The 20,423-nt window shown below is 37.5% G+C and overlaps 1 protein-coding gene across 3 annotated transcripts in view; it reads right to left on the bottom strand.

The window, feature by feature from the left end:
• Nucleotides 1–20,423, bottom strand: part of LOC114653293 (regulator of G-protein signaling 20-like) — a 149,392-nt gene that overhangs the window by 91,246 nt on the left and 37,723 nt on the right. The window lies entirely within an intron of this gene.

The raw sequence follows: 20,423 nt of genomic DNA, 5'->3' as shown, positions 1-20,423 counted from the left end.
TTAATCAGATTTAATACGAAAAGATGCTGATGAAAGAAGAGAAGAAGCGGGCCGCTAGGGTGGAGAAAAGAAGAGCTTCTGAGGAAGCAGTAAGCACATCAACCTCTGAGCAAATGAATGGTAAACGTACAGCGAAAGAGTATTTACTGCACGTTATCGTGCAGTGTGCCATTACTGGTATAATATATTTTTCCTTTTATATGTTCAATACCCATCCTAAAGGTCAATTAAATCCCAAACACAAGTTGTTGAAACACAAGCACATAGATTTTAATTCTCCATTGTGTATTTTACTCAAAATGGTTTTTGATATATGAACTACAATTTGTCACATACCCTCCACAACCAACAATTAACAATAGGACAACAATCTATGCCATTTTTACATCACCGGATTTGGAATTTCCTTAAAGGCTACATTTGTAGAAGATGCTAGCTGATCCAGAACCTCTAGAACAGGGTCACTGAACAGGAGGAAGAGGTGACTAAGCTACGTTGTAGTAGACAATTGCCACTCCTGGCCCAGGTGTCCATTATGGAGATGGTGTGCACCCCTAAGATTGCACAGGAGGAGACTACAGACTAGAAGGGCAGAGACAGGCAAGGGGTGCACACTGTCCTGGGGCATCAATATCATTGGAAGTGTAAAACCATTTTCAGGACCTTGAAAAGCTGGACAGTGACTCTGAAAATTCTGAGGTAGGCAGGAATTAGAAGCCCCAATGGGTCACCTCAAAACCAGTCCCCAGAAAGAGAGGGGTTGTGATAGTGGGGTGCTTAGTCATTAGGGGGACTGAAACACAGATTTGCTCAGAGAGACTCACACAGTGTGCTGCCTTCTTCTGTAAGGATGAAGAGGTTTTTGGCTGGAGCAAGGGTGGATCCAGTTGTCAGTGTATATGTTGGAACAAATGTTAGACAAATGGATAGGTTGTCACTTCAGCAAGCCAAATTTATAGAGTTACGTGCCAAGATGAGGAGTATAACTGACAAGGTAGGCTTCCCCAACGTTCTACCTGTGCTGCATGCCAGTGCAAGTAAGACTGAGGAGATTACAAGGCTTAACACATGACTCAAATCTTGGTGTAGGAGAGAAGGGGCACTGAGAAGGGGCATTTACGGGGCACTGGGACACCTTTTGGAACAATGGGACCTGTTCCACTGTGACAGACATAATCAGCTCTAGAAAAAGTCCAAAGAATACCAATTAGGCTGATTCTGGGAGTGCAGGGAATAAGTTATTAGGAAACATTTAAAAAGTTATTAGTAAAGATTTAAAACAGCTGAACCTTTTCAATTTTAGCAAAACAAAATTAAGAGATGACATGATTGAAGTATTTAAAATTATGAAGGGAATTAGTGCAGTGGATCGAGACTGTTATTTTAAAATGAGTTCATCAAGAACACGGGGACACAGTTGGGAATTTTTAAAGGTAAATTTTGTACAACCTTTAGGAAGTTTTTCTTCACAGACAGATGTGGGGTAGAGAGTAGGACTTTAGGGACCTTTAAAACTCGACTTGATGTTATTTGGAGGAATTATGTGGATAGGATAGGTGAGCTTTGTTGGGTTGAAGGGCCAGTTCTCATTTAAATCTTTCTAATGTTCTAATTTGGTATCTTGGCTTGGTTTTTATATATTTAAAATTGTAAAAGCCATTAAAATATATATATTATATATTCCATTATGACATATTTACTTTGTAGCCATTTGAGTGTGGCTAATTGTTATAAAAATAATAAACAAAAATGTGATATCTCTGTCCTTAATGAACTACTAATTTTCAGAACAGTTAAATAAGTCCCTGAATTCACCTGAATGTTATGAGAGGTTAGGAGCACACACTGATACAACACATTGCCACAACCCACCACATGACAAACCAACTCAGGATCCCAGATTACGACCCAAGTGCAGCCATGCAACGGACGACACCTCAGCACCACACTTGTTGAGATGGAATGGACCAGTGTGAGGTTTATTTATGGTGGCTGGAGTGCCAATTCTGCCACCAACCCCCAGGTTTTTCCCTGCAGGTTGGAGGGCCTACTTGCAGGGCTGGATGGAGATTAACGTCATCCCAGGATGGAGCAATTGCAGGTTAAGGGCTTTGCTCAAGGGCCCAACGGAGTAGAGTCACTTTTGGTATTTACGGGATTCGAACCGGCAACTTTCCGATTGCCAGCACAGATCCCTAGCCTCAAAGCCACCACTTTGCCCAAATGCTATGCTATATGTAAATGTTCTAACTGGTTTTTAATTCCCGCCACATGAATTAAGCTTGATTTTTTAAAATTTAGATCAGAATAGATTCAACTTTATTGTCACTGAATTTGGCAATCCTCTTTAATAAAATCCCTGTGTGCGTCCAGGTGTCCGTGTGTGTGTGTCTTCTGGTGAAGTGCGCATGCGCGGGGCACGGTGCGATGCGCGATATTACTGTCAGAGAAAGTTACAGGCGTTTTACGGAAATACAAACCAGTATTACTGTGAGAGGAAATTAAAGGTACACAATACAGTGACTCATATTACAGCCACATACAAGCCAGTATTACTGTCAGAGGAGATTAAAGGCATATTACCGACGTGCACGCCTGTATTACCACCAGAGAAAATTAAAGGTATATTACGGACATACAAGCCAGTGGACGTACAAGACAGTATTACTGTCACAGAAAATTAAAGACACACAATACAGTCGGCAGCCCACGAAGAACAATCAGCTCAGCAAGTAAACATCAACAAAAGAAAGGCTGAAAGAAACAAAAATACGACCAACAAAAAGAATGAGGTCAAGGTCCCTTGCCATTTAATATTGACTGTTCCTACTAATGTTTATGCACTACTGTTCTAGCGCCCGTTATTGTAACAGGCTAAATGACTAGTACAGTAAATAAATAATTTCATTTTTTGGTGTAGCTTTTGGAGTATTGCAATTGATCGAATTAATAACTCATCTTTTCCAACTTGGTGTATTGGATTAGCTTTTAAACTTCAGTCATGAAAATTAGCTCACATACAAATGATTCGATAAGATAGGGTGCAGTGCTAACTATTTACAGACGCAAATTAATACTGTGTCCTAATTGAAGAGATGAGGCAGCAGAGGAGTTAAAAAACACAGTTCTTTTCTGATTTTGTTTTTTACATTGCAGTGTTACAAGGGTGCAGCAAGCTAGAGTCTTTAGAATTCCAGTTACAAAGTAGAAACGTTCCCTGGGTGGAACAAAAGACCACCACAAAGCACTACTTTCATAGGCACACATTCTTAAATTCGTTTTCAGAACCTGCATTTTCCAATATGGAGCTGCAGGAAACCACAGCCTACCCCTGGTGGATTAGCTGCGAGGTAGCAGCAAATGATTCTTCAAATCTTTAAGATGTGGAAGGAAATGTGAATTCTTGATTATGTGATGTATACTGTATGTGTGTGTGTATTTGTATGTGTAGACTTTGAAATATCAAAGAAAAAATTGCTAGGCTGTGAGATGAAACAAATGTGCCTTAAATCTTGAAAGATCTGCACTAACCACCACAATCAAGTCTTGAGCAAAATTATACCTACAAAGTCCTATTTTTTTACTCAGGTGTCAAGAAGAGTCTAATATCTTGAGGTAATCTGACTGGGATTCAGTAAATTATTAGAAGTATTTGAGGGGGAAAGTTAGTAGCATGCACGTAAACCATGCAGGGCATAAAGAGAGAATCTGAGCATAATTTGTCTCTCTGCCTTAATCGCTGAAAATGTTGCTACATAAGGTTTAAACACCATACTTTGTTTCACCTGAAAATGTAAGACAAATCACATACCCATTTATCTTTGACAAAATGCATATCTAATGTGAATCCTAATAGCCCACCCCAGGCAGAAGCGCCCATACTTTCTGATCTCATGACAATTTACTCAGCAGCCCCTTAGTTATGCAAACGGAGAACAGCTAGATAATTATATGTATGTAACACACAGAGCTTCATTAGAATTGTGATGGGTGTTAAATTAGGAGCCACGTATTTCTGTGAGTGAGCAAAAAAGGAAACAACACTGCAATTAAGTGGTGTAACAAAGACCAAGATAAATCCTGACAGAGGAAGGGCCCATAGTTAGAGAAGGGAACTCGCTTAGCTAATAATTACTTTCAAAAACAGGGTGAATCCTTCCTGGTGTCGTGCTGTAATTGCTATACGGAAGTTGCTGGTTTAGCTGCAGTGCATGACTACGGATCTGATGTACAAAGATGGAAAGACTGATTAAATATAAACATCCATCCATTTATGTTTAAGTTAGCCTTGGCATAAAACAATGTGGAAATTCAATAGAGAACAGGCAATGGAAATAAGCTACTTTGGTTTTATATTGCACGGCTCTTGTGTTATGATGATATACTTAAATGTTTATAGATTTTGTTACCATTGTTCTTGATCTCTAAAAATATCAGCCAGTAGTAATCAAAATAACATAATACAGCCTATCAGGATGGTACTGTAAACCCCTTGGAATGCCCCCACACCATTCAAATCAACCTGTTGAACGTTATGCAAGATTTTTCAATAGAATTAGAATTATAAGAATTATAGAAAAAAAATCACAGTGGATTCAGAAAGTATTCAGACCCCCTTTTCACTTGTTGTAGCCTTGTACTAAAATCATTAAAATTATTATTTTTTTCTCTCACCAAGCAACACTCAATACCCCAGAGTGACAAAGCAAAAACAGGATTTCAGAGATTTTTGAAAATTTATCTTAATACATAATTTGCCAGCCTCCTCACTCACTCACTCACTCACTCACTCACTCACTCACTCACTCACTCACTCACGTCTGTCCGAAGCCGAATGTGCAGTCGCCTTCTGCGCACGTCCGAAGCCGATTGCACAGTCGCCTTCTGCGCAGCTGCCCCGACAAACCTTACGAGACCAACATCGCGGCAGGCGGCGGATTTATGCCCGCGAAAATTCAAAGAGAAAGGCAACTTCGACCGACATCCAACCCCAACATCGCGACAGGCGGCAGATTTATGCCCGCGAAAATTCAAAGAGAAAGGCAACTTTGATCGACATCCAACCCCAACATCACGGTAGACGGCGGATTTACGGCCGCAAAAATTCAAAGAGAAAGGTGACTTCGATTAAAGCTCTAGAGGCCTGAAAGGCGATTTCGACTACAGCTCAAGGCCTAATTATGCATTCTGATTCAACTACGCATTCATTCAATACACCTATATCAGGTTTGTGGTGCTTATACCTATTACTATTCCACTCGTGCCCGTTTCATCTTACGTTGTCGAAACGGGCTCTTTGTCTAGTTACAAATAAAAAACTAAAGCATAGCAAAATGGGAAAAAGTGGAGAGGTCTGAATACATTCAGATTCCAGTGTACAGTTCAAACTGAATGGCATAAGACCTTAACAGAACGACAGCATTTGTAAGCAGACACTGTATCTAAATTCAGCTAACCTGCCATCAGTTGAAAACCTGAATCATAACACACAACATGAGCAGTTCAACTGTGAATGTAACTCACATCTACAGATCTACAAAGAACAATCTCTGTTTGTTTGTTTATTCCTTATGCACAGCTCTGTCTTTCAAGTCACAGACTTGAAATGTGGCACACAGGAACCTCTCAGCATAAGCTGGGTTTTTGAGATATAACTTTTGGCCTTCCCCCACTCTGGGCTATGGGGGCAGCTAGCAGTTGGAGCAAGTAAAATTCCTGCAATTAAACAAGGTTTCTCTAGCTGGGACTCCAAGGGAAACTCTTCCATATAGGCGAACTAGGCAGTTGCCTAGGATAATTAAATTTATTTGGGGGGGGTGTCCTTTTTTTTTTGGTTTGATATACTTTATTAATCCTGAGGGAAATTTTCTTTTTGTATGACCTTTTGAGGGGCAGAGTACAGTGTGAGCCATTGTACAGCACCCCTGAAGCAATTTTCTGGTTAAGGGCCTTGGTCAAGGGCCCAGCAGAGTAGGATCCCTTCTGGTGACAGGATTTGTCAGCTATAATAGCGTACCCATTGCTGTTGGGAGGTGGTGGCTTTGGGTGATCTTTGGTAACCTGCTATTCGATCTTTCATGCAGGACACCTGTAGCTCTGTGTTCCGACATCTATGTATGATCCCAACAACCTCCCTTGCTCTTTAATCTGCCTAGCAATTACCTAATTCCCTTCAAAACTCTGTGGTTTGAGCTCCACATTTTCACTTTTGCCTAGAGCAGCAAAATAGTTAGAGCCAGCACTGTACACATCAATCAAGTATGACTCTCTCAGAGGTCAGCAATGATTTGTCCCTCATTTGGAAAACTTAACCAGCTTGTTATTTATATTCCAATCCAAGTCATTTATATCAATTAAAAATTGCAGAAGCCCAAGATGTTTGAAAAATCCTTACAGGTATGGTATAAAAAGATTTTTGAAATGTAAAATATTCTTCCTATAAGGCATATATGTATATTAGTTAATAATGGCTTCTCTTTGTAGTGTGTGTCACATTTTAATCATTACCGTTCCTTACGATTACTATTTCCTTTGTAGTTATGATTCAGAGGTACATTAGTTTGTATTATTTCTAAGGCGGTGAAATTTATAATAGCATAATATCACTTGATTCTTTTTCTGTATGGTGATTTATTTGAATAGTTAATTAAAAAAATCAGACCTGCTTAATCCAGTTTAGAACTGCAGTGGGATTGAGGCTATCATTTAGAAAGGACATCAGTCCATAGCAGGGCCCTCTCACATGTACAGAGCTGGTCAATCCATTTGAGTGAGTGACCTGAGGGAAGCCGTTTACAGAAGTTATGGGGTGTGTGCTCTGGACACTGAGGGGCACCATTTATGGAACTCAAGCAGAGCATGCTCTGTACCATTACACCAAACACTCCAGCCTAGAGCTCTGTATGGTTCTCGACCAGCACTGGATATAAACATTTTAATGAATATTATGACCAGTGAATAAAATGATGCAGAAAATATCTGTCATTTGCTGAAGGTGTACCAATACCTTGTGGTCTGGAAATGGTAACCAAGAAATTAGAAATGTAAAAAAAAGTTATCTAGTGAGGATTCATAAACAAAACAGACTAAAAATTGAAGTTGGGAACAAAGAAAGTTGGAAATTTGAAATTACTTTTACTTTAATTTTTTATTTTAGAAAACCTGAAGAGTTCTGATGCTGGCTACTGTCAACGTCTTAGTCCTGAATAATGTAACTACTGTGTCACCCACGCAACTGCATGCCTGCAACTGGAAGACCACTACAATGCCGCCACTAAATTATGTAATAAATGATGCAACACCAATAAAAAAATCAAATAAAACAAAACAAATATTTAAAACTCATTAAAATAACAGGTTGACAGCAGCAAAACTAACACATTCTCTCAAATGGCCAATATAGAATTTCCAGTTAATCTAGCCTGTGTGGCTTGTGGAAAACTAGAATATCCAGCAAAAACTCACATAAAGCCTTATTTTTAATCATTTTTGCCTAATGCACATCTATACTAAGCAACATATCTTTTTAGTTCCCATCTGCAATATTTGGTTATAATGCCTCAAGGTGACTGTTCTCTTATTTTTAGCCTTCCTTGTGAGGCTTAACACTGGCTGGTCAACGATAGAGGATAGGAAATAAAAAATAATACAATTAATGGCCATCTTCGATAAAATAAACCTTCAAAAAATGAACACCGTGATTATTATCTTGTGGAAGAACTTAGTGGACAATGGTCTCAGAAAAGTACTACCATGTGCATGGGCATAGTGAGTCTTTTTAATAGACTGGGTTGCAGGACACATGGGAGAAAAGTTTGAATTTAACAAAGTGACCTAACTTGTTTTCCTCTTCCTCCCTCAGAACTGAGGATGGCAACCCAGAAGAAGGGCAGCGACCCCACCTCTGACCAAACCTCTTCTGGTCTGTCACTATCAAAAACCCAGTCAACAAAAAGCTCGAGAAGGCACCCTGGGGTTGATTGACATTGCTTATAGTTTTTTATTCTCTAAACATCAGTGATTAAATTGGATTATGTCCTGGAATCCGAATCTTTTTCACATTTTTTATGTTTCTCTCTTTAACAGCATTAAAGGATGAAGACTCGCTTATCAAGATAGAAATAGTCCTTTGTGTTTCTGCTGGTGTGCATTCTGTGTAAAACATTCTAAAACAAAGGATAACACAATTTAGTAATTATGTATGTTTAACTCAAAATGTATAACATTCAGTATATTTGTTTATGTTTTTAACAACTATCTAGTGTGCAATTTGAGGTACTGTGTTAATAATTTAGCTTAATTTATTGATTATGTTGTATACTTAAAAGTGGCTTTAAGTCTTTAACACAATAACCAGCATAAAATGTTTTGTTATTGAGGCTGTTTATATCATACTTGATTTGTTGTTTTTCAGATATCAAGAGACAGTTGGAATAATGAATTCTAATTAAACTCGGAGGGGTGCAATATAATGAGATTTCATTACTAGTTAGGTTTCCAGGAAAGACACTTGGGATTGGAAACTCAGGTAATTACAACTGATGGACCTATAAATTAACAGAAAAAAAAATGTGTATCAGCTAATTGTTCATTTCCATTATCTCACTGATGTTCCTGTTTGTCTTTGCGCTCTGTTTCTTACAAAAAGAAAAACTTAAGTGAGCTACTTACAGTTAAATGTTACATTTTTTAATGACACGTTAAAATGCATGTTATCCATGAAACAATTATATAACATAACGTTCTCAAAGCTGTTTAATTCAGTCCAGAATTGTACAGACAAAGCCCTTCTTGTGCAGGTAAGAACCAACCCTAGCAGGGGTGCCAGTTCACTGCAGGAGCGTACATCACACCCATATTCAGACTCTCTCGGAGTCCCGTGAACCTCATAAGCAAGGCATGGGAATGTTAGGCAAAAACTAGAAGAAGAAGTCACGCAGACATAGGAGAAATATGTTAACTCCACAAGGACATGAAATGGGTGTAGAATTCAATCCTCGGATGCTGTGTACATGAGGCGACTGTGCTGCCCTGATATAACTGTGTAGTGTAGAATATTTTTGGTTGATAAGCTGCATAAAAATCAGCCAAAAGTACTATTCTGTGGTTTCCATAGAAGATTATGGAGTTCTTGAAGACTGAGGTCTACTTGGTGAAATTTGTCAATAACTGTTTATGAAATGTATCTGCCCATTCATTTTCTGAACCTGTTTTTCCAATGAAGAGTTATCCTCATCCAGAACAGTAGCCAAGCCCAGATGGGGTAGCAGTCCACTGCAGAGATTACTCTTACATACTCACATTTACTTGTATTAAGGGCTATTTAGAATTGCCCATAAACCTAATCTACCTGTCTCTGGAAAGTTCTGAAGGTCCTATTGACAATATTATGGGCAGGGAGAATATGTAAACTCCACACACCTGAAACTGAAATCAGGTTAGTAGAGGTGGGAATTAGCAGTGCTATCTATATCATCAACAGGAAACCAAAATGTTAAATACCAATTTACCTTTCATTAAACTCTTTCAATCTAGTTCAGGGTAGTTGACCCAAAATGTTTATAGTAATAACTAGTGATGCATGGAACAGGCAAGTTTTGATTTGCATGCAGTTTTGTGGGACTGACACTAACATTAAAATCACAAATGATTTTACAATTGAAAAGCATGAAACTCACTAAACAGTTTTTTTGGGGGTGAAAAATAAGGAGTATTGCTTCCTAAAGTTTTGTTCATACTTCCGCATTTACCTTTATTCCTTTCTGCAGTTGTGTAATGTAAATAACCGCGTAGGAGAGCAGAATGTTTTTTAAAGATGTAACAGGCTACATATTTTTCGTACAAAGACGCACCAAAACACACAAGCACATCACTGTGTTTTCTACTCAACAAAATTTCACTACATGGAAAAGAGCCACTGCCAAACCCCACAACTCGTTCTGTTGATTTTTTTTTTCACTTTCACACAAATACTGTAAAATCTTACCACAACAAAAAAATTGTAAAATAATGGTACTATCAATTGCCTGCTTTCCTTATTTACAAGCAATCACAAAAATCACAGTCACTAGTTCACCTGAACTAAGACTGTCATCATTAAAGTCAAATGAATGGTGTGGCACTTGATTTTGGTGTCCCTCAAAAGCTGCTCTCTGAACATCAAGAGTGAAGCGACATTGACCGATTAGCTACAAACAATAACTTTATAGCCATCAACATCAAGCTAAGGATCTGTGCTGGTATCCCAAAGAGTGCGGGTTCGAATTCCTGTTACTGACAAAAAAGATCCTACTCTGCTGGGCCCTTGAGCAAGACCCTTAACCTGTACTTGCTCCAGGGACACTGTACAGTGGCTGACCCTGCGCTCTGACCCCAAGGGGTATGTGAAAACGAATAAATTCCTAATACAAGAAACTGTATAAAGTGAAATAAAGAACAGAAAAAAAATTATCTCTGTGTAGCATCCTAACTTAACTAGCCAAACAATCAGTATAGGCCAAGGTCTATCACCCTGTCTAAAGGACAATAGAAAATACAACGATTAGTCATTAGTCATTTACTTTTCATTCTGTTTTTTCATACATTTTCCTTTCAAAAACAATTCAATCAATGTGGCTTTAAAGGTGAAGGAATTCTGTGGTTACATTTGTTTTTTGATTGAAATCCTTTTTAATATCATTATATTTAAATCACGATATCCCGCGACGCCATTTTGAATCAATTGTCTTGACAGCTGCTTGCCATTGTTAGTCAGGGTGCAGGGAGAGCACGATGCATGATGTCATTACTGAGCCAGCTTCATACACTTTCTACTAAATCACAGTTTGTGTGGATTTAACCTAAAAAGACTCTGCTGTTATTTTTGTGCTTCATTTTCATCCATGGTTACGAATTCTTTTATGTCTATGTAACCATGCCTTGTGAGTTTACGTTTTGGCTCAGTTTTTGAGCATATCCTGATTTTTGACTCACTTGCTATGCCATCAACTATGAGTTTGGTTTTGCACACTAAACTTGTTTTGTAGATTTGAAGTCTTCCAGTAGTTGACCCTGGATAGTTTATACATTTAATTTTCTCCTGATTCCATTTCCTTTTAAGACTGCTGCCATTCTGTACCGTCAGTACAAGTTCACTGTTTCTTGCCATTAGAGACAGAATGAGAGACGTCAAATATCTTTGTGTAATCCTTGTTTACAATTCATTTTTACAAAAGAACATAAACAATTTGACAAAAGAGAAGAGACAATTCACTCCATCACACTTGTTTGTCTAACTAATAGTTAAGCTGTCCCAGTATCTCATCCAGGTACCTCTTAAAGGTTTCCAAGGCTTCAACTACATTGTTTGGTAGTTTGTTCCAAATTCCTAAAACTTGTTTTTGACCTTCTAGGGAGCCCAAAATCCACTAAACTGGGTTCAACTTTTGAGACTCAGTTTTATTTTCAAGAGGCGGCCCCCTCTCTCCTTTTAGTCCCTAAGCTGGGCCCAATAGGCCCATACAGCGATCCATATACTGGTGCAGGTGGATGTAAATGTAGCTATGCTTACAACACAAATACTACTGAAAATCATCTAACCATTTCCAACCACATTTTTTGAGTTCAGGGTCATGAGGAGCCAGCACTTACTCAGAATACATTGGGTGCAAGGTGGGACCTTACCCTGAATTGGACAGCAGCTAAGAACAGTTTAAGTTCACACAAACAGACAATTAAGGGTCCCTTATTAATTTTAAATGTGTATCTTTGGAATGGGAAAGGGACAAATCAAAGTACCTGGAGGAAAAAAAAAACACACAGACACAGAGGTAATATGCATGTTCTGTATGGACAGAGCATCCGGTGGGATCTGACCTCCAAGACCTTAGAGCTCTGAGTCAGCAGTGCTGACTCTTGTGTCACTCTCATCAAAAACATGAGTGTCTAAATCCTGAGAAGTATGTCTTACACACATAGGTTTGTGTTTTCTCTTACATATGATGTAAGAGATCATAATTGAAATGCATTGAGCAATCTATTCAATCTACTCATTTCAACACAGTGCTATCAAAATCATAAAGAACAGATAGAAAATTATTCTAAGTGTTCCTATTTCAAGCTGAATGTTTGTATCTACCATTTTTTTGATTTTTAAAACAAGAGACAATTTGCTAAGATCCGGCCCAGTGCAGATGTGTAGTCTATAAGCTTTCTAATACCTAGCTGTCCATTTTCTGACTTTAGCTAGAGTCATCTGTTTGCCCACTAAGGCACACACACAATACCTTTCTTAATAAAATGTTTTAAATCCTTCCCTGTAAATTACACTAATTACAAACATGTTTCAAAATATGTTTTAGTCTGGGCTTGTAGGAAACGAATTTAATTACTATTCATTCATTAGATGCATTAAGAAAATCTCAAGGTGTTTTGTTAAGAACTCATTATCACCTGCATTGGTCAGGCATGTTCCCGACTGAGATTTTATTAAGGGAATCCATCCTATCCATGTTAGTTAACAAGTCTTGTTCCCTTTGTTGGGAGTATACAAGCTGCTGCATGTTGCTGTTCTGAAGCTGCTGTAGCTTTATGTTGAATAAAGAATTAAAACCTCACACAAGGTACCATTTGGCAATCAGATCTGTTCAGTTGATTTGTATTTTCCATAATGCAAATTATATATATATATATATATATATAAACAGGATGCTAACCCAAAATGAAACGATTAAACCCTGAAAGTGAAGCACAAGCAAACCCACATAAGACAAAGATGTAGATGGGAAAACAGTCTATTACACATTAATGTTAAAGAGCAGACCTGTACAGATGGAAAGAAAGAGAAAGGGAAGAGGCACTCAGTGTGGAGCAAGAGGCTTTTACTGACAGCCAAAGCTTGACATGCAGACTGACGGCCAGCCACTCAGTCTTTATTAAGTTGCTAGAATTGGCAGTGTGGGCTAATGACTAAGGAGGTGGACTGTAAATCACTAGGATGCCATTCTAGTCCCAGGTGTGACTCACTATTTGACCCTGAGGGAATCACTTAACCTGCCGGATGCAAGTCTATTTGTAGTCAACAATTGCATGATCATGTAAAGTTCAATTGGATGGTGATTAATGTATAAAATAAAGGTTGTTGGTTTATGAAATGAATTAACTCCATTTTAAATGTAATTTAAAATACAAATGACTGCCCCATTATTCAATATTTGGTAAGGCAACTCACTAGTCTAAATTGTAAAAAGAGTTCTCGAAAGTATATGTTAAAATAATCAAGGAGAATTTATAGCCCTACTTCTTGAAACTGGAAATGCTCATTTACCAAAATAATTCAATTTTAAATAACAGACTATTAGTATTAAGCATTGCTTAATAATTACATATACTGAAAGCATTTTAAGATGGAAAATCTTTTATCTGTGGCACCTCTGCAAGAGAACCGCCTCTTTTAACCCTCGCAAACATATCCAGTTTTTAATACCTGGAAAAGTTTTGGGATTAAAATGCTCAGAGATCTTTATATAGACAACATATTTGCATCTTTTGAACAATTACTTTCAAAATTCAACCTCCCAGCTACACATTTCTTTCACTATCTTCAAATTAGAAATTTTGTTAAACAGAAATTGCTCGATTTCCCCCACCTCACACCCTCCACAATGCTGGAAAAAATACTGCTCAATTTCGAGGAATTAAACACCATTTCCGCATTATATAAAATCTTATTAGAGTCCCTACCTTTCAAAGATCCAAGAGGACATTGGGAAGAAGATCTCTTAATCAATATATCAGAAAAGGAGTGGAAGGTAGCAAAGCAAAGAATTCACTCGAGCTCCATATGCGCAAAGCATAGAATTATTCAACTAAAAATTATATATCGAGCCCATCTGTCTCGCTTAAAACTGTCCAAAATGTTTCCAGGGCAAGATCCAACCTGCGAACGCTGCAACCAAGCTCCTGCCTCACTGGGTCACATGTTCTGGGCCTGCACCAAACTAACATCACTTTGGACCAAAATTTTGAAGTGCCTTTCAGACAGCCTTGGGGTCACAATCCCTCCTAACCCATTAACAGCTGTGTTCGGTGTTCTTCCAGACGGACTTGAAGTGGAGAAGGACAAGCAAACGGTGATTGCATTCACTACACTTTTAGCATGCAGACTTATTCTGTTAAATTGAAAGAATCCTAACTCTCCTCTGATAAGTCAGTGGGAAACCGATGTTTTATATTATTTGAAATTGGAAAAAATCAAATTCTCAGTTAGAGGATCTCTACAAAATTTTTTCAAACCCTGGCAGGATCTAATCAATATTATTTTAGAATAAGAGAAATAACTATTACCGCATTTAATTCCCTTCTCCATTTTTTATTTACCTATATATTTATTTCTCCCTTTCTTTTATTTATTGTTGCCTTATTAAAAAGCCCTAAGCAATTCTCCTTTGGCTTAGCTCTCCTTCTCAGGGGTGGGGTTTGATTGGTCTTCAATTTTGTTAGGTTATAAATTGATCTATTTGTATGGAATGATTACAATAAAAATTAATAAATAAAATATAAAAAAATAATAATAACTGCATATACTATCTATGATATAATCTCAGAATTATAATTGTGTTGGCTCCAGATTATTACTACTCCAGTACATGATTGTGTTATATTTTGACTTTAATTTCAGCACTGGTGGGTGAATTTCTTTCTGCAAATTGTATTTACACCTCTCTTATAATTTATATCAAAAAAACTTAGTTGAAAAGGTGGGTGGATTTTTAATCAATACATGCTGGTGAGGAAGGACTGCTGATAAGCAGTGTTTTAAATAAAGCAGTATTTTCACCTAATGTTAAGTGTTGTGACAATAATCAATACGATGCTGTGATTTTTACTTTAAATTATTTTAAAGACAAATTGCTTTATACTGCGGTGGGCTGGCGCCCTGCCCGGGGTTTGTTTCCTGCCTTGCACCCTGTGTTGGCTGGGATTGGCTCCAGCAGACCCCCGTGACCCTGTTGTTCAGATATAGCGGGTTGGATAATGGATGGATGGATTGCTTTATATTGTTTTAAAGAGATTGTGCTCAAAACAAAGGACAAAAGGACAGGCAACCGTCAAAAAACATTGCCAAACAAATTCAAACTTAAAAATAAAGATTTTATTAATTAAAAAAGTAAACCAAAGTTAATGGAAAACTGTGAACTGCTCTTAATTCGCAAGAAGTACAAAAAATAATGCAATAAGTAACAAAAATGCAAGATTAACACAAAAGAAATAATATTAATTGATAGAGAAAAGAACAAAAATAAAGGAAATGCATAATAGATAGATAGATAGATATTTTCCCCTAATACAAAACAAGAATTCTGAAATCAAAGAGAGAAATAAAACACCAAATTATCTTGTTTAAACATTACAAAAAACAAAACATCACAATTCTAAAAAGCAAGGTCAGAGAACAAAGCAAAAGTAAAAAAAAAATAAAAAAAAACAAAAGGCCAGAAAGACAAGAAAAAAATACTACGGGGCAAAAATGCAGAGCAAAGAACAGAGCTATAAAGTAACTAATGCCACTGTGAAACTGCAGTGGCAGAAAGAACTTTAAATAGTCCACAGGTACTTCCTGTTCTGCCAAGCAGGAGACTAAAGAGGAGAGGAACAGGAAATAAAATGTAGTCAAGCAAACCACGAGTCAAAACCAGGAAGTCACACTGCTTTGTTGTGTTGCCAAAGAATAATCCAAAACTCATATTCAAAAGTCAAAAGAAAAAACATTTTCCAGTAAAACTGATTAAATAAAGATCCACCAAGAATACTAAAGGTGTCAACAAAACATAGACATTGAAGATTCCACATCAGCAGCTGTTATAGTGTCATTCCCAATGACATCAGCAACTTTGTGGGCACACCTGTCAGAAAACAGAGATGTCCATAACAATAGTAAATGGTGTATCAGTAAACAATAAAAGTAGAGATGGTGGAAAAAGCTCTAATGACTTTTAATCAAAGAAATAACTTTATCAAAAGATACTCTGAATTAAAAAAAAAAAAACTGCATAGAAAAATGTATAACATTCAGAAAAAAAATTACAATAAAGTCATAACACTGCCATGATCACGCAAACAAAGGACATTTAAACACAATAATTAATGATTGTAAAATAATTAATAGAAATAAAATTTAAACAGAGTATTTCCAGAAAAAGGGAAAAAATAAACACAATAAAAGCAAAAAACAAGGCCCTGGGGAATGAGCTATAGCAGACTTTAACAACATCTTTCTTGTAGTCACATAAATATATTTTAACTCACACAAATAAATGCAAGTACCAAAGTACATCGCTTCTGAGAGAAATCAGCTTGCTATTTAAACTCAAACACTGTTTGAAATAAGAAGCATTATATAAACTGAAGCTGGAAGTCATATGAGAAAACAGAAAAGAGCCAGCGCCAGTAACAAAACCACGTAAACTAAATGTTGACATTTTATTTATTTAACTAATGAGAATATTTAGTGGGAAATGTAGACGATTTTATTTGGGTGAAGTTTTTACAATCAATGAATTAACAAGCATAGCAAGAAGCCCCCATACCCTGGCACTGTCTTGATTGTGGCATTTGAAACTTGCTACCTCAGCCATTCTTCCAGCTAAATGAACATTTGGACATTTTCAGAAACAAACTACCTGGCGGTGCCGAAAGATCTTGTTTGAGTGTATCACAAGAGATTCTTGTGCTGAAGATGAGCTTCTTTTCACACTATCTACAGCTGATTGTATGGAAGAAATTGCTAAATGCAATTTTGTTCTTTATAGTTCTAGAGTCCTTTTGTTGCTGAATCAGCATGTGTGCAAAAGAGTGGCTTCAGCAAAAATGTATGAGTAAAAGAACCATTTCTTAGAGAGTGTGCACTTCCAAAAAAATACAGTAAGCACAGTAAATTTATCTAAAATCATCATTGTCAGGAAAACAGAATTAGTTTTCTAAGCTATTTTGTTGTAACTCAGAAATTATTAGGTGTGTCTCAAAGTTTTATTTTCCACTGCTTTTACCAAGCAAATAAAACTCGATTGAAGCACAGAACCTAATAGCATCCCATTTCATGGATATTGTCTGACAAATCTTTCTGAGTATGGTGTGACCATTTTTATATGTACTATAAAATTCTGGCCCTACACATGGACTTGTGTGTCCTTCTAGATTGCATTTGAGACTACTGGAGTAAACTTCAGCAGACTGATGCTTAAATGGAAAAAAGTGCTTTCATGAAATGGACTGATGGAGGTATTATGTAACTAGTATGTCCTTGGGTATAGATCGATGACTCAAGATTTAATGGTGAAATAACTACATATTTATATGACTGTGATTTTTCTCAAATATGGGAAAAGTATGAAAATTACTAATTAAAGCTACAATTTGTCTTGTGGAGTTTCATATTTTTCATACCAGATACTGCTATTTTGAATGTTCTGTTCATATTTGCAAAAAAGTGCAAAGAAGTATCACCAAGATAAACACATTTTGTAGTTTTCAGGCAAACCAGTGAACAGATTCACCCTAGATATCAATAGTGAGAGTGAGAATCAACTTTTTGCACGTTAAAACAACCAGCTTTACACACCATTCTCTAGTAAAAAATAAGTTGTCAGCAGATACCATAAATGCACATCTGTTACTTCTTTAACCAATATACGGACATGAAATCATTGTGGGCAAATAGTCTGCACTACTATTTATTTTTCACAGATGACTTGAAACTATCATTAGAATGATATGATTGAATAGTGTCCATTTAGCAGACCGACATATTGTTTTAAAAGTACTAAAAATTAAATTGGTTATTTATTATTATACTTACTAACAATTAAGTGCAATAAATGTTACCATAAATTCCACCAAGTTTAAACAGGAAGATGAATATTCTATTATTGGGCCATGACAAATTTAACCAAATAGGCCTAGTGCTGCAGATAAGCACAGCTGAGTCGACATCCTCAAACTAACAGACAAATGACACTTTTTTTGATCAAGCTCAACCATATTTACATTAGTGACTACATTACAGAACAAATAGTGATTGTAATGCAAGACTGAAAAACATTGAACAGTTTTTCATTTTACATTGCAAAAACATCTTTTGAAATTTAAATTACAAAATAAAATAATGGAAAAAATAATGAATGTCACTTTAAAGGCACATTTTGCTTTTTACAATTTTTGTAATATGAACACCTGATTACAATTAATTTAATGGAAAACATTTTTAAGCATTCCCCAAAAGTGGCCCTTATTTTTGTTCAAATAGCAATAAACTACATGAAACTTAATAGAAATAGTTTAATAATACCATTATTCATTGGGAAAAAAACACACACAAGGCATTGCCCATTATTAAATATTGTTTAAAAAAGCACTTTACCTATACTTTATTATTTCTAGTTTCATATTCAAAGGAAAGGCCTTTCGTTTTTTTCTTTGGCTTTTCAACTAGTCATCCATCCATTTTCCAACCCGCTGAATCCGAACACAGGGTCATGGGGGTCTGCTGGAGCCAATCCCAGCCAACACAGGGCACAAGGCAGGAACCAATCCCGGGCAGGGTGCCAACCCACCGCAGGACACACACAAACACACCCACACATCAAGCACACACTAGGGCCAATTTGCATTTAGAAAGTATTCAGAGTCATTCATTTTCTGCACATTTTATCCATCCATTCATTATCCAACCCACTATATCCTAACTACAGGGTCACAGGGGTCTGCTGGAGCCAATCCCAGCCAACACAGGGTGCAAGGCAGGAAACAAACCCCAGGCAGGGCGCCAGCCCACTGTAGGGCACACACACACACCAAGCACAATTTAGAATCGCCAATCCACCTAACCTGCATGTCTTTAGACTGTGGGAGGAAACCGGAGCGCCCGGAGGAAACCCACGCAGACATGGGGAAAACATGCAAACTCCATGCAGGGAGGACCCGGGAAGTGAACCCAAGTCCCCAGGTCTCCCAACTGCGAGGCAGCAGCGCTACCCACTGCGCCACCGTGCCACCTTTCAACTAGTCATGCCCAGGATGATATAAGGAGATATGTGAGCAACACATGTAAAGCGGTGAGTGAACCACAGCACACAAGGACATCTTGCTGAAGCCTGCAGATCAGCCCTGTCCTGTTTGGCAAGTTATAGTTAGGAAAGAGTCTGAATACATCGGCATTAGCTATGGAAATAATGAGAACTGGATTGCAAATCACCAACATCTAGCTTAGTCTCAAATATCCAGCCCCACCTCATGGGCTGTGGGGAGTTGTGCTTGGCACAACTGCATAGATAATTGGGTGTCAGCATTTGAAAATTGTTGCAGATTCTTTGTATATGAAAATTCTCCGAAAGAATGCCTGTATTTTAGATGATTGACTGAACTAAACATTGCGCATATTTGTGTAGCCCTTTCTTTTTCTGGTTCAGTATTGCTGTAATGAATTTGTCCAGCAAAAACCATCAGAATAAGTTAGCCATTTGTGTTTTAAAATTGTACTGCAGTGGGCTCACACCAAAAGCCATCTTTATACACAGATTTGGACTGTGGTAACTGCCAGTGGCCAGCCATGAACCTGTCACATCTGTATTACAACGGCGCTCAGAAGCAGAGCTAAAGGAAGCTTCTGGCCATAGCCAAGCAGATACTGCTTCTAAACATTGTGAGCAGAGTGCTTCTGGTAATTTCAGTTGAGCTGTCTACTTGGCTGTCACTGTACTTTATAGCATCTCACCACCCTCCGTCCCACCACAGTGCGAATCCTGCCAACTACGCCAATTGTATTGTCATAGGCTCACATCGCAAGCCATCTCAGTTCACAGATTTACACTATGGCAACTGTCAGTAGCCAGCCATGAACCAGTAAAGTCTGGATTACAACGGTTCTCCAAAGCAGTTTATTCTCAGCCTGAGCTAAACAAGGCTCCCTTCCTTGACTGAGCAGATAGTGCCTCTGTCACTGAACCCCCACCTTACTGTGTGGCTCCACTGCCTCCTCAAAAATGTTATACACTAATAAAGTGGGAATATTCTCAAAACATACTTAAATACAGTTAAAGTATTTCTGCTTCATTACTATACAACACTGGAATCCATTCATAACATCTTAATGAAAAGGAGAAACACCACCTAAAATTCCCATATCCATATTTCAAATGTGCATGTTAGCTGAACCAGTGATTCTTAATCACCCACTTGGAGTTAATGTGAGTGTGTGTGCTTCAGAGTGCCTTGATATGGACAGGCATCCCATCTATAAAAGAAAACATGAAAATGGGCACATAAATAACACACAGAACAAGTAAGTCTTTGCTGTCTTATTCATGCCAAAATAGTTGTAAAAAATTGAAAGCATTAACATTTCTGTCTTTTCTGTGTTACATATATCATATAGCACTTGCATATTTATT

Source organism: Erpetoichthys calabaricus, chromosome 6 (genome assembly GCF_900747795.2).
Source record: "Erpetoichthys calabaricus chromosome 6, fErpCal1.3, whole genome shotgun sequence".
NCBI lineage: Eukaryota > Metazoa > Chordata > Cladistia > Polypteriformes > Polypteridae > Erpetoichthys > Erpetoichthys calabaricus.
This window is presented reverse-complemented; position numbering and strand designations above follow the sequence as displayed.